This window comes from Pyxicephalus adspersus, chromosome 1, assembly GCF_032062135.1.
Source record: "Pyxicephalus adspersus chromosome 1, UCB_Pads_2.0, whole genome shotgun sequence".
In the NCBI taxonomy this organism is placed as follows: domain Eukaryota; kingdom Metazoa; phylum Chordata; class Amphibia; order Anura; family Pyxicephalidae; genus Pyxicephalus; species Pyxicephalus adspersus.
In genome coordinates this window covers 7668054-7683097 of record NC_092858.1, presented here as the reverse complement: position 1 = coordinate 7683097, position 15044 = coordinate 7668054, and the positions used below count along the sequence as shown (strand labels likewise).

At 39.5% G+C, this 15044-nt stretch overlaps 1 protein-coding gene and 1 long non-coding RNA gene across 3 annotated transcripts in view; one reads left to right on the top strand and one right to left on the bottom strand.

The window, feature by feature from the left end:
• The window catches only part of DLG2 (discs large MAGUK scaffold protein 2), a 767759-nt gene that overhangs the window by 367290 nt on the left and 385425 nt on the right, over window positions 1–15044 (top strand). The window lies entirely within an intron of this gene.
• Window positions 1–15044, bottom strand: part of LOC140324067 (uncharacterized) — a 33233-nt gene that overhangs the window by 15535 nt on the left and 2654 nt on the right. Inside the window, exons 2-3 of one of the 2 annotated variants that reach the window (XR_011919481.1) lie at window positions 12463–12596; window positions 10124–10367 (exon numbers count right to left, since the gene is read on the bottom strand). This is a non-coding gene — a long non-coding RNA (uncharacterized lncRNA). Of the gene's footprint in view, window positions 1–10123; window positions 10368–12462; window positions 12597–15044 lie in introns of those variants that run through there. The other variant, XR_011919482.1, reaches the window with a different exon arrangement.

Here is a 15044-nt window from a genome sequence, read left to right as displayed (position 1 = left end):
TGCAAAGTAGGTGAAAGGAAAGTGAATATCTCCACTGGTGGGGTATGTGCATTAGTAAAAAGTTTGATTCTAGTGATTGCAAGGAGCTAGCTCTCAGTGATTGGAAGATGTTTTGATTAGTAAATCTAATAGCATATATCTACACTTTTTGGTTTCTATTTTTTTAAAACCTAATCACTACTTTTAGAAAACCATATTTTTGGGGCAACAGGTTTGATTCCTATAAATCATGCCTCTGAAAATAGAGAGGTACCCGAATCTCCAATCAGCAGAATGGAGTAACTGATCATCATGTTTGAAAATAGCAAATACGACCCATTGGAATTGAAATCAAAATTGGTGATCAGGGTGCCAAAAAAACACTGAACCCCTTCAATTTCTATTGGGGAGCGCCACTATCAGGTCTGATGTCTGCATTTAAATCAGTTGATAATAGTACAAGTGTTGGTTAAAAAGGCCCTTGGGGTGTCTGACCTCCCTAATAGCCGGTAATATAGGAAGGAAATAGGGGAAAAAGACCACCAAAACCAATTCCATTATATTGGAAAAACTTCCAGACAAGACATAATGCAGAAAACCAAAGTGGGAAAAGTAGATACATGGAGATAAACTTAGCAAAATCACAAAAAAACCTGTGGGGAGAGTAAAAGAGTCTAAGCAAAAGTGGTCCAAGGAGTCCATCTCATTTTTGCAATTTGGGTTCAGTCAAGGAAAATTTGTGATACCCTGCATCTCCCCATGTTGTCAATAATGGTATCACTAAACCTGCTGGATTCTATACTGGCCATCTTCAACCTGGGCACTTCCAAAATTTGCTAGGGGTTCCTTGAGCTGTAGCTAAATTACTTTAATGCTACCTGCAGGGTCAACTTCAAGTAAAGTTGGCATTGTGACCACCACCCTTTAAGCCGGTTGTTCTTCCTACTGGCCACCAATATAAAGGACATTTTTTTCCATCCCCCCCCCCCCATAAATGGTTTTAGTAAGGGTTTCCCAAGACTAGTTTTAGGGGCTACTATTTTTTTAGTTCATCTTCTGTAAGATAAATTATTTATTCTGTGCTAATACATAGTTTATGACAGCTGAAATGAGACTTGCACTCAAGGTGGTCTACAAGGATGGAGCATGAAAAGGGACCCCAAAGGGTTGGCTTCACCAGTGTGGTAAAAGAGCCGATAGAAGGCAGGGCAATGCTATGGATTATGAAGCACTGTGGTCCCTGAGAGATGTCGTTACCCTTTCTGTACCATATAGCACAGAAGAACTATGTTAGGGGTGTCCCAAAATTATGTGCATTTTCCAGGTTTTCTGTCAAATACAAAATCTGAAATATGTGTTTCCACTTTGTACAAGTTGTTTGATGCAGCTGTTTGTTGGCAGTGTAGCTCATCCTGTCTTTTTACCCTTTGTAAATGATAGACAAGGAACTCCAAGAAAATTTAAAGCAAATCCACTTTTTAGTGCTCCAGGCACAGTAATGACATCCATCCAAGACATCTATTTGCTGCTTGCAATAAGAAATGAAAATGCAACACAGCAACGACAACGACTATTATTCCCAATTGGTTTGGGAGCAGTACTAAGTCACCCTTTGTTTCCTCGTCATCATAGGTTTCACCACCAATCTTTCTGCTAAGGCAATTACAAAGTCAGATATTTGCATCTCATACCATTTGTAGGAATGCTTGCCCAGTTGAACACAGCTTCCCCCCATTTGTATGTTGTGAGTCGTATCGACAAAAAGTGAGGGTAAACCGCTGCTTTTGCTTCCCATAGTGAAAAACATAACAAATCAATTTTTCCCCACTGGGCAACTTCCTCAGGAATCAATTAATGGTACCCCTGTAAGGCCAGATGGCAGCGTGTCCCAGCACATGGTTGCCCCCAGGACTTCTGTGCACAAGGGGTGGCATATAGGGAAGGACTGATAGAGGACCAGAAGCCCACAGATAGCGCAGTACCAAGATTCCAGCAGAGACGTGTCCAGAATACAGAGCCAGAGGTCATTCATGGGTAATCAATCCACCAGAGGATGCTTTCAAGGGAAAGTACAAAGTAGAGTTTAGGTCACGGGCAAAAGGTCAAGGCAGGCAGCATGCAATCGCAGATTTAGGAACAGGTAAAGTCAGCGACAATAAATCTAATAAATTAACTCACCAGCAGCGGGTCAGCCCAGGTTAACACTACAACAGGCTAGTGGTGACTCTGAGCAGAGAGGCTATTAAGTCCTAGCAGCCAATGGCAGCACAGGATTAGGCCAGGAACTAATTTGCTTCTAAAATCCCCTTCGGCTGTGCACGGTCTGGGGATGCCGAGAAAGTACATCTCTGGTGCACAGGTAAAGGGAATGTGCTATTTCCTTCCTGCTGAAAATGGCAACGTTTGACAGAATAAAGGGAAGTGATATTGTGGTGGCACATGGCACAGGATGGCCGATAGGTGGGTAATCCTATCTTCCATACCACAAACTGAGTTTTTAAAGCTTTTTAGGGCTTAAATTATGAGATACATACTGGGGAATTTAGTTAATCATTGCTTTATTGTAGCTCCTCTAATCTCTGACTCTCAAAGAGCCCACCAAGTGCTAAACAAAAAGAACCTTCCTGATTCCAATTTTTTGCCAATTTAATATCTTCCTGAGAGTCCGATGGTGAAATTTTCCTTTAGCAGTTTGTATGTCTAAACCCTTCCAAGGGACCAATCAAGATGGCCAAAGATTGGAATGGGGAAGAGAAGAATGGAGAAGGTGGTGGTGCCCGAGATGGAACAGGGGCAGGTGAGTTTAGTTCTGCTTTAAATGCAAGATATGACTGGACATGTCAGAGATCACACAAAGCCAAGATCTAATTTTGTGAATTAGCTTTCCCTAAATAAACTCTAAAAACTTTGTCATGACTAATTACGCTATTTTAGAAATATTGATTCACCGCTTGCCGAGTTCCTTCAAACTACAGACAACGGCCATATCGTGAGCAGAAGGTTGTATTCTAATTTTCTGTTTTGAGATATATTTATTGTCATATTTATAATTTTTTTCTGGGAAAACCTAGGACTACTAATTTTAAATTCTCTATATGTTACAATAAATAGAGCCACGACTTAGTAAAACACTTCTATTGAAAGGGTTGTTCAATGAGAGAATGGACGCATGGGTCTCCAAAGTACGTCGCAGCGGACTGTGAGAGAATGAACAGCTCTATAAATAGTGAATCAGTGGGCTTGTTGGCTTAGTTGGCTCTGTGTGCAGAAAACCAACAATTATCTAATATCAGGCAGGTGCACTCCACTCATGTTTTGTTTATGTCTTATAGGATTTATATCTGATAAAAATAAATTTCTTTAACCATAAAGATTAAAAGTTTGAAAGCAATATTGTTGATGTATTAAAGTGGAGATTTTATATAACTTCAGAAGTCTGCATTGATATGTTTTTGAAAGTTTTTCAAAAAATCTCCATTCCAGGGAAAATGTCCTGGCTTAGCGGTCCAATCTAGGAAAATTATGTCATTAGTCTGCTGCAGAAATGAGGACGCATTACCCAAGTTTTCTTGAGTGTTCTTTTGTGATCAGGTAAACTTATAGCTTGTTAGCTTTGGACGACATTGAGGATACTTTTTAACTTTGGACAATGTTGAGGATGGTCTTCGTCAAGACTGGCTAAGATAGACTATCATGGTAGAACCTTATGATCTAGCAAACCTCAAATTATAATTTGCTAATAATTGCCCATCCTTGACCAATTCCATTCCAAGTTTGCTGGATCACTCAGGTTCTCCAATGATAGTCTATCCTCTCCAGTCTTGGAGAGTTTTAATAAATTAGGTCTTTTTTATGAAGGAGGACAAATTCAAAATCTTGTGGTAACCTATAAAATATTGGAGCTACATAAGACTTCCATGAGTTTTTGGATGTCCTACAAGCTCATAATAATATCATATGGAAATCTACACTCTTTAATAAATCAGGAATGAGTGTTACACCTCTGTTCCTGTTGCGGTGAGAAACATGTAACCTTGATACATTTTCCACAACTTGTTGTCCCATTCACAATGGCCATCAAGAGAGAAGGTACATAGTAACTCAAAAAAACCCAAATGGGGATTTGAAACCTTTTAAATCTCATAAAAACTAAAATGAGTTTGGGTTTTAGACATACATTATCTATGGGAGAACTGTGATCCCCGTATGAGGTAATACATATCTACATTAGTGACCACTGTAAAATTAACTCATGCAGTTAACTGAATGCTTCCCATAGTAAATAAATATCTCATGAAATATTGAAGCATTCAGTACAAAGGGAAATAGTCCACTAGATATGTAGACTAGACTGTATCTGAGCATACAGATTGCATTGTGATCACTGGGGAGAGGACTAATAAATTGCTTCCTCCTGCCCTCAGCAGACTGATTCCATCATCTCAGCCTAGGCAAAGCCACTGTACTGGACCTAGAAATGGTTAATAAATCTAGGTATTTTTTTTTGCATAAATTGTATATATTCTTTTGAGATATAAGCTTTTTTCTTTCTTTGCCCTTTATCATTACAAACCTCCTTCTCCCCCATACTGCCGATCTCAGTAGCTCTTATCTATGTCAGAGTCAGGAATCACGGCTGTTTTCCGGTCTCTAGAGACACGCCGGAGGCACTGACCTATTCCACCTGTGTACTCTGCCTGATATACCAATTAATGTCTATAGTGTACTAGCCAGCAAGAAGAAACATGGAATGATAAGATCTAATGATGAAAGATATAATATTTTTCTCATCATAATGATGTTATTACATCGTTTGTTATTTTAGAACTAAGTATACACTTGTTAAAAATTCATATTGTGATGAGATACACATATATCACATACCCCCTCTTTTCTTGTTACTAGGATTTTGAGAATTTCTCTCAGTTTGGTTCTAAGCCCATTCAGCCTAATTGGTCCAAAAATTCTGCATTGAATCTTAACAACTACAATTGCCATATACTATTTATACTAATAACTGGTCCCAAATTATTCTCTGTACCTATAAATTCTCTAATCTACCAGCCCTCATTTGACAGATACCACTACTAGGTTTTAAGGGTATGGTTCCCACTATTTTACATTATTTACATTAGTCAAAACATTGGGGCAAAGTTTGTGGTTTGGGATTGGACTGGTCAATGGTTGCAGGGCAGGTATGCCAGATACATTTGATACCAAGGAAATATCAAACTTTTCACTGGTCATGTATCCATCGGCCAATGTATGGCCACTATTTATGAACAAAGTCATGACACAATAAATGGGAGCCTGACATTTCTAACCTACCAGGCTCTGCCATCTTAATATCCACTTGGTTGCCTTAGTAGACAATAGAGAACATACTGTTAGGAGACGCTTATCGAGCTGACGATCCTGTGCTGTGTGCCTCAGCAGTAGTGTTGGTCGAATATCTCACTGTTTGATTCGACAGCTATTCGATCAAATAGTGAGATTTTGTTCGGGTGATCTAATGCCGAATTTGAACACCATTGAAGTCAATGGTGGAAGAAGTTGAGTTATTTTTAGGGACTATTAAGGAGTGCAAGAGCAATCAGATTGCTCTTGAAGCCCTTTACTAGTTGTATGTGTTCTTGGATAGAGTTTCTCTATCCAAGAACACAGGGAACTAGATGTGATGAATGGGGAAACTTGTTCTCATTCAACTTCTAGAGCCCCAGGGATCCCCTGCAGTCACAGCTGTGACCGTGGGAACTGAAAAACTCTGCAGTTCTACTATGATCCCCGGGGCACTACAGGTCATTTAGCCTGTAGTGCCTCGGAGATCGCACACTCTTCTCAATGATTGCAGACACAGCTGCAATCATTGAGAAGATGCCCCGCAAGTATCACTTACTCTGTAACACGCACAGTAATATGATACATTTGTTACATTTTTCTCACAGTAGAAAAAAAATTGTAACAAATGTATCATAATATTTCTTTGAAAGTGTGTTGCAGAGTAAAGCTACGTACACACGTCAGATTTTTATCGCCCGATAATCGGCATCGGCCAATTATCGGGCGAAAATCTGCCGTGTGTACAGTCGGTGTCGTCCATCGTCCGGACGACCGACCTGCCGGATCCACGGACGATGGACGACAGCCGATCCTAATGAAAGGGAAGGGGAGAGCGCGCAGCAGGGTGCCGCTCCGTCGCTCTTCCCCTCCCCTCTCCATAAAGCATGAACGGTGCTGTATGTACAGCACCGTTCATGTATCGTGCACTCCCTTGTCGTTGGAAAGGATCGTGAAAGATCCTTTCCAACGACAAAAATTGGAAGTGTGTACGCAGCTTAAGAGATATCATGTATTGTAGGATAACCTGTAAAAAAACACATTTTAAAAAAAAAAATTTATCAAAATTTTTGCATTTGAATCGGTCGAACTTCGGGTCGATTCTACCCAACTTCAAACAGCCACATTGGGGTCGAATATAAGGACAACCAGAATTCAAACACCAACACTACTTAGCATTATCCCTCCCCATTAATTCTGTCTAGCGATGTCACTTGCAGCGGCAAGGAGAACAAGGTAATAGCAGCATCCCCGGCTTCCCTTTAGCTGTGTAGCCTGCGATGTATCTTCTCTGCATCCCCAGCACATACTCTGCACAACTGAAGGGGATTTTAGGAGCAGATTAGTCTTTTGATCAATCCCACGCTGTCATTGGCTTCTAGGGCTTTATAGCCTTTCCGCTTATAGTCCCCCATGCTTTTTGTATCATTAGGCTGGGATGACTTGCTGCTATTGTGGGATTTTGTAAAATTTACTGTTGCTGCATTTGCCTGTTTCTGACACTGCAAGTGTATGCTGCCTGAACAGACCTTGGCTGTGACCCCAACTCTGCTTTTGTCTCGCCCTTGAATACCTCATCCAGTAAACTGATTATCTTTGAATGACCTGGCTCTGTTTTCTGGACTTGTCTCTGGTGGAATCTTGGTACTGCATTATCTTTTGGCTCCTAGTCATCCTTTGTGCATAAAAGTCCTGGGGGCAACCATGTGCTAGGACTGGGCAACTAACCTCCCAAAGTTGAGTGGGGACTTGCTATAGACGAAGAGTGCAGCGTTAGATCGGGGGACTTGGGTCTTGTGAGTACTGTTGCTACACCAAAGCCTTACATCTACAAATGAATAGTCTACCTTGCAGCACACTTGCACTCCTGTATTGATAGAAGGCACCCCATTGAAGGCACTCCCATCAGAAAGACTTTCTCTGCAGTGTATGGCAGGAATCCTGAATAAACTCCCCTTAACAGTTCAATACATTAAAGTTGTTTTATTGAAATTTTGGTTCATTATATTTTTGACTGATTGTTAGCAGGGATGAAGAAAGTATGAGAGCTTTTGCTTCCTGGAAATTTTGGCAAAATTTTGAAGATTTAGGGCAATCAGGCTAAACGCATTAGTCACTAGGACGGATTTACCAAAGTTCTTCAAGGCTGTAGAAGATCGATCAATATAGAAGAACCTTAGCAAACCAGTAAACCTGGAAACTAATTTTTGTAATAAACCACTGTAACTGCAGAACTGCAATATTATTGGGCTTTTAGTCATTTGTAATATTACAGTTTCTGTCCTGATGAAGAATGGAAAAAAATTACTACCTAACAGCAAACAATTTTGAAGAAATTTGTTCCAGGCTACTTGATAACCCAGAATGGTATATTTTCTTCAGTTTTGGAGAACTTAGGTAAATCATGTTCAGTGTGGGAAATTAGCGTGGCTTTTGGTATTCTTGAACAGGTCTCTCTGATGGTAATGGCTCCTGTGGTTTAGAGCTTGTGTCAACCAGCTTTGAGCTTTGAAATAATTTTCTACCTAACAACAAACCATTTTGCAGACATCTGTTCCAGGTATGGTAATCACTTGGACGATCATCCAGGAAGATCTATCTCCTCCAGTTTTAGTAAATCTAGTGTAGTGTGTGCAGGGACATTAGTGTGGATTTTGGTATTTTTTGAACAGGTGTCTTGGGTGTTAATGATTATGGCTTGTTGTGATACGCTTTGCACTTTAATTTGAGACTTTTTGAGACCATTCAAAATTCATTAAAATGTGCAACTTTCCTGCAAATGACCTTCTAACCTAGATTTGACCTCATCCATGTCTATTGTGCATTCCCTGTCCCATCCATTGGAATACAAGACCTGTCTGATCCAAACAAAAGCCTGCCCAACACAGGCCCACTTTAGGGTAGTTCCATTAAACTTTTCTTAACATGTAAAATAACAAAGTGAAGGGCTCAAAATACTCAGCTTTGGAAACAAAGTCCAACCATGGAAAGATGCCTTCCAGACAGACGATTACGGAAGTGCCGTAAGGATCGACATAATAGAATGGATTCAGTGCTCTTGATGAAGCGTCAGTTTGTTACGCAATGTATCCAGCTATTTAGGGTTCTGTTCCTCCCCCTTATCTGGCTGACTAACATCTCTCCCTGGCTGGACTCCATACCTAACATGAGTATTTTGTGTACTGCTACATTATTCACCCTGCACGTTTATAACCTTCATATTCTGCTTACCCTTATGTGCTTCAAATCTGTTCAGTTATCCCTGCTCAGTTCTTAGTATTTGGGTTCAATTTCCTGTGTATTTATGTTCTTCCCATTGTGTTCTCCCCACAAACTCACATCACTGCACTAAACAAAGCACTTTACATGGGGGTTATTTCCCTTTCTGGTTTTTGCTACGACAAACTAATATTTCAATTTTTGGGGGATATTTTTAGTAACCATCAATATTCTATTGCTTCTTGATATCAAGGTCTTGAGACCAAGTATGTCTATAATTCCTATACATAGGTGGCCACTAATGGGACCATTTGTATACAATTTCATTTTAAATAAGAACCTAGAGCAGTGTTTCTCTATCTTTTAAGAATGGGGAAAACCTTTTGAAGTAACTTTCAGGTCTTTAGGGACCCCTTCTGTAGTTACTATATTCACAGCTCAATGTACATTAGTGTGGTGATCAATGGGAAGAATTTCTCCTACATTGCTGGCCATTGGGAAGAATGTCATCCTTAAAGATTGCCAAAAAGATCTCTGATGTCAATTAAATTGGGGTCAAAAATTGGAGTAAAAAATTGCTCATTGCTCAAGGAACCCTTAGAAACCACTGGAGGAACCCTGCTTGAGAAAATTGTCCTAGAGTATATAATTTAGAATGAAGGAGGTGCACTTGTGATATAACCTGCTGGCAAAGAAGTGGACATGCTCCCAGGAAAAGTAGGACCCACACTTTTTCTTTTTATTTATTTTAAATCTTTTGATATCCTTCCTCTGCAATTTTCCCAACCCTCTTTTTCCACTGCCCCACCTTTTAATCCTAACTCCCCTACTTTTGGTCCTATGAGGCAGCCATACACTATGCAAAAATGCCAAAATAATTATCACATTAAAAAAATCATTTGAAAATGTGGACATTCCTGGTCAATGTTTAATTGATTGGTAAACAATGATCAGAACACTTCTTACTGTTTCTTATACCAACATCCTGGTTTGCCTGTTTTATTCAGTGATCACATTAGCTTCTGTTTTTTAGGAAGTACTTCCCACTTTTTCACATTTTTTTGTCAGAGAAGTAGGCAAATTGTGCAGTTTGGGATTGGAATGATCGATTGGTGCATGGTGGTTATGCAAGGTAAACATTTGATACCAAAGTAAAATATCAAACCTTTAACTAGCCATTACTATCTGTGAACCCATCGGCCATTGTATGACCACTATTTATCAACAAAGTCATGACACACTACACAGGGAGTCTGACATGGCTTTGTTGATAGGGATATGACCTTCTTATGTGTTTGTCAAGTTGCCACGTACTTTTGAGATATTGGGCCTGATTTAATAAAGCTCTCCAAGACTGGAGAAGATTGCAGCGAAGAAGACTACCATAGCTGATCCAGCAAATCTGAAATTAATCTGGTTCAGGAATGAAAACATTACCAGTTTATAGCAAATTAAGAAATCATTATCAGGCTTGCTGGATCGCCCATGTTCTTCCATGATAGTCTTAGAGAGTTTTGATAAATCAGGTCCATTGTGTCTGAATTTTGGTTTACCACGCTTGTGTCGGACCCTGGACAACTTGGGTAAATCATCACATATCCAGGATCATAATACCAATTTGGAGCCCTTTAAAATAGAAAAAAAGTGAGTACCTTTTTTTTTTTTCTTGAATTCTTTTGTAACATGCAAAATTTCTTGTTTCAGGTTCGTGCTTCCAAATGAATCAATATTTCTTATTTGATTATTACTTGTTGAATGGGAGGCAGCTGTTAAAAATGTTCTCTTACTCTATGACATTCTTCGATGATTCTACTTCTATTTTGGGAGGATTTCTAATGAAAAGATAAAAACGACGGAGAATCATTTGTTACCATGGAGCTCGTTCAGCAACATGACCGCTTACAACCTGTAGGCTTATCCATGGCTTATTCCATTTAGTTACTTCAGGTCATACATGGTGACAATGTGGCCTTCACCTTTTTATAATAGCTGGGGCTGTGTGTTTTTTTTTTTTTTTTTGCTAACATCATTTAAATCTAATGCGTGAGCTGGGGATGTGGTTTGAGCACGTGCCATAATGTTGGAAGTATGCACAGCTAAAATATTGCTGCTTTATTTCAGTATATGCTAAAACATATTTCATTTTTCATTTGAAACATTTGCCTTGAAAGCGTATCCATCCCTCATCCCCCAACTTTGGACTTACCTTTACTTTGCATGGAGAATGTGTACATGACATGAATTGTGTTCTTTGCTTCTTTAGGCAAAACATGGCTGCAAAGAGGGGCTGGATATAGTTTTCTGAAACAACATACCCTAGGTAATGTCTGCAATATGATATTCAGCTTTCTTGATTAAAAGACTTGAAATCCAATGAATGAAAGGGGAGAGGGGTCAAGCACTATCTGGCTAGGGAAGATTGGCTTAGATGGTCCTAGGCATCCTCCAGATGGAAAAAGAGTTGGGCTTAATCTAACTTACTGCAGCTTATTTGCATTGTGAGAAGATCACATTGTAAGAAGTGTGCAGTCAAGTCAGAGTAGACAATTTTAGTCCAGGAATGGGGTCTGTACAATAGGGGAAAACTAAAGGGAACATTGGAGATCAGCTTTAATATAAGCATTGGCTATTCTCAAATATTTTGCTTATTCAGCAACAGGCACAAGTGCACAGTGTAGTTGAGAATGGAAAGTTTAGAGTCCTCTATGGAGTGTAAATGATAAGGGACTATGCAGAGGTGGCTATGCTTTAATGTATATGGGCCCCGGTATACATGTAGGCAAGTGAGGGATTTGGGTATGTGTGTGGAATAGGACATTATAGATTGTGTTGGTGGAATGGGAGATTGTATGAATTCCACAGTGCTAAATGGTATCTGTAGTGGTGTTGGTCAGATTATATCAGCAATTGCATGGGAGAAGGCAGTAATGTGTTCTAATCTAGGGCCCCACAATCTTATATAGGGCCCCACAATTGTCAGATATGTCCTGTCCTCATGTTTACTGCCTGTAGGGTGCATGTCACCATCTTCTGACACCTATCATGATGTTATAAGGAGTGTTCTGCTTGAGAGAAAAGGCTTGTGTCAATAAGCTTTTGTTCATATGAGAACCTCTGTATTTGTAAAAACAAAAATAGCTTGAAGCATGTCAACTACAGGTAAGATGCACCTACAAAGAAAGATTTCAGTAAATTGATGGCAAAAGACAACTCATTGACACAGCCTACAACTTGGTGTATACGTGTCAATAGCAAAGTACAGGGGGCAGACACAGGGAGGTTCAAAGTGTGCTTTTGCATGATGGTCCCGGACACTTCTTAGTCAATAGGAGCCATCAAAGTCAGTTCTGCATTGTGGTCCACTGTTGGCTACGTCCACCACTGGTCAAGTACTATCAACATCATGACGAGAGAAAGGGGAATGCGTCACTTGCGTGCTCATAGCTGGTATACTAATACTCAAACAGAATAGCTTTTTTACCTACCCTTCCCCCTTTCTATCATTGTACAGGTAAAGAAGAAGCAGCATCTCTTGGTAGCTCTAATCCCTGTGCTGGCATACTGTCTGTACTTCAGGTACAATGACCTGATTTATTCAAGCTCCCCAAAACTGGAGAAGATACATTTTCTTGGGTGAACATCGGTAATCCAGCAAACCTTGAATGGATTTCATAAAACCATTATCAATTTTTTGGCAACAGTTTTCAATCCTTGTCCAAATCTATTTCAGGTTTGCTGGATCATCCAGGTTCTCTTTTGGTAGTGTATTGTATCTTCTCCAGTCTTAATGAATCAGGTCCATTGCATACTTTCCTTAAAAAATGCATTAAATTATGTAATATTTATTACAGAGCTGCATTCATTCACTTCCTTCATATCTGCTTGGAATTCAGCATTATAAACACACACTTATCCCTGTGACATTACCTGAGATCATCGGTTCCCTTTAAATTGGATAACTGATTTTATGTCAGCTCCTGGCTGTGGTTCGATGACAAAGCTTAATTCTTCAAATGTAAATCTTCTTTTCAGCTGTCAAGACTCTGATGCAATTCACCGCCCTGGCACAGAATTTGTAAACCCAATAAACAATTTGCAGGTTAAACAACAGGCAGAATGTATTTTGGCAAACACATTTTATTACATTTTGAATGTGATCTATATTCATGCTTCAGGATTCGGCACAGTTTTCATTTAGCGAAAGTGCAAACTAATTCATTTTTTGTGTTTTTGAAACGTATTGATTGATTTACTTATTTTGTTTTCAGTTTTAATTGGAAGACCGATGCAGATTAAACAGTAAAATATGTGCATATACAGAAGTTTATTGCCTGTGCAATCTATGTATTATTTATAATACTTTGGGGAGATTCCTCGCATTGAGCTGCAAAAAATAATCCATACTGACCATGGCTCTGTGGTTACACACCATTAGGATATCATCTAAAAATATAGCAATTTTACAATAAAAAAATTAAAAATGTGGATTAGTCCTCGCGCATTTGGTTTAGAAGAAAAATGAATAGCCCACTGAAAGATAACAAAGCAGATTTTGTTGTAATAAGCAGAATTTTCCCATGTAGTATTTTTTCAATAAAATGTCCTCAGTCTGATTGCCAGCATGTTTTAAACCATTTCATCAGATCTGGTCTCAAGCTGTCCTGGTCCTGTCCTAGCTTGTAACTGGTCAATGTATAGGAAAAGCAGAACAGTGATAGGCTGGTATTTGGCATTCATGCTTTTTGTTAGCACTGGGGCCAGGTTTATTTTTTGTTGCCCCTATAGGCAAACTAGCCTGTGCTAGTACAATGACATGTTACCTCTCGAATGCCATTGCTATACAAGCATGTGGCAATGGTGACATACTTGTTTATGTAAGCTAGTGTTCCTTATGTTTGATCGGTGCATAGAAATTGTAGGGACCATAGACTTTTTGTTCTTAAGTAATGGGGTCCACTGCTGAGTGGCACAAAGCCATGGCACACTAATCCATAGGCTAGGTGTTATTGTGAAAAATCCAGCCATGGCCAGCATATGAACGAAATACCTTTTTGTAGTGCCATGGCACACTAAACCACTTCCTAGCCATCCTTGTGAGAAACCTGCCCTGCTCAGCACGTGGACTAATTGGCTCTTTGTACTGCTTCTTCCAGCCTTGCTGAACAGTATGTGCAAGAGACCAATAATTGGTCAATTTCAGATACTTGCACTGCAATGCTTTCCGAGCTAAAAAGCTTTTGTCTAGCCAGTCCTTCAGCCTGCCAGTAATAGAATGATATACCAATACAGAAAGGGGGTCCCTTAGTAGAGAGAGCAAGGAACAGTTATTGCAGCAAAAGAATAATATAAAATTCACCTTTGCTATTTTTTCAAAATAATCTTCCATATGCTTACAAAACAACCTGTACCCCCCTTAAAACTACAATGATGGCATAGCAGACCATTGTCTGAACCATCACTCCGCATACTTAGCTCATGGCTAAACCAAAACCACTGTTTAATATTTTAATCATACAAATTCTACTCAGCAGCAGCAAAATCTATTATTATTATTATTATTACATAGTATTTATATAGTGCCATCATATTACGCAGCGCTGTACAAAGTCCATATTCGTGTCACTAACTGTCCCTCAAAGAAGCTCACAATCCAATGTCCTTACTATAGTCTTATGTCATGTAATGTAATCTAGGGTCAATTTAGGGGGAAGCCAATTAACCTAACTGCATGTTTTGGGAATGTGGGAGAAAACCGGAGTACCCGGAGGAAACCAACGCAGACACAGGGAGACCTGCAAACTCCATGCTGATAGTGTCCTGGCTGGGATTCGAACCTAGGACCTACCGCTGCAAAGGCCACCGGGCTAACCGTACATATTAATAAATAAATTGATGTCCATCAGTCTTTAAAGTTTTCTCAAAACTGCACTTTCCACCATTAAAAACAATGTACTGTCTTTTACACTGAATTCACCAGATCAATGTCGAGGTCATATCATTTATTCCTCATTTAAATTGCAAACCACATAAAGTGTTGCTTTTAGGGATTTCCGGCTATCCTTTTGACTGACACCACTCTGTAGCAGTAACATTAGTCATTAATAGTAGATCCAGTCATTAAGATGTACCAACATGTTTTTATATAACTCCTACTTGAGGGTGTCTTTCTTCCCTAGCGATCTTCCCTTCTTTTTTGCAGACCATGAACCCATCCTCCAGATATGTTGAGGCATTTCTATAGCAAACCCAGTCCAACAGGTGACACCAGAACCATACAGTATAATGATGGCTTGTCACATGGGTCTAACATCATCATTATACATGCCAAGGTGTTATATGCATACTACCTGTGGCCTAAGAGGGGCTTTTGGTTGCCTTCTTTTTCAGGGACCGCCCATCAGACATTCAGATTTTTATTTCTAACAATACCCCCTTCATAACAACTTAACATCAAATCTTAGAAAAGGTTTTTTTCATCCCTTGTAAAGGTAAATATGCTGGGATCCCAG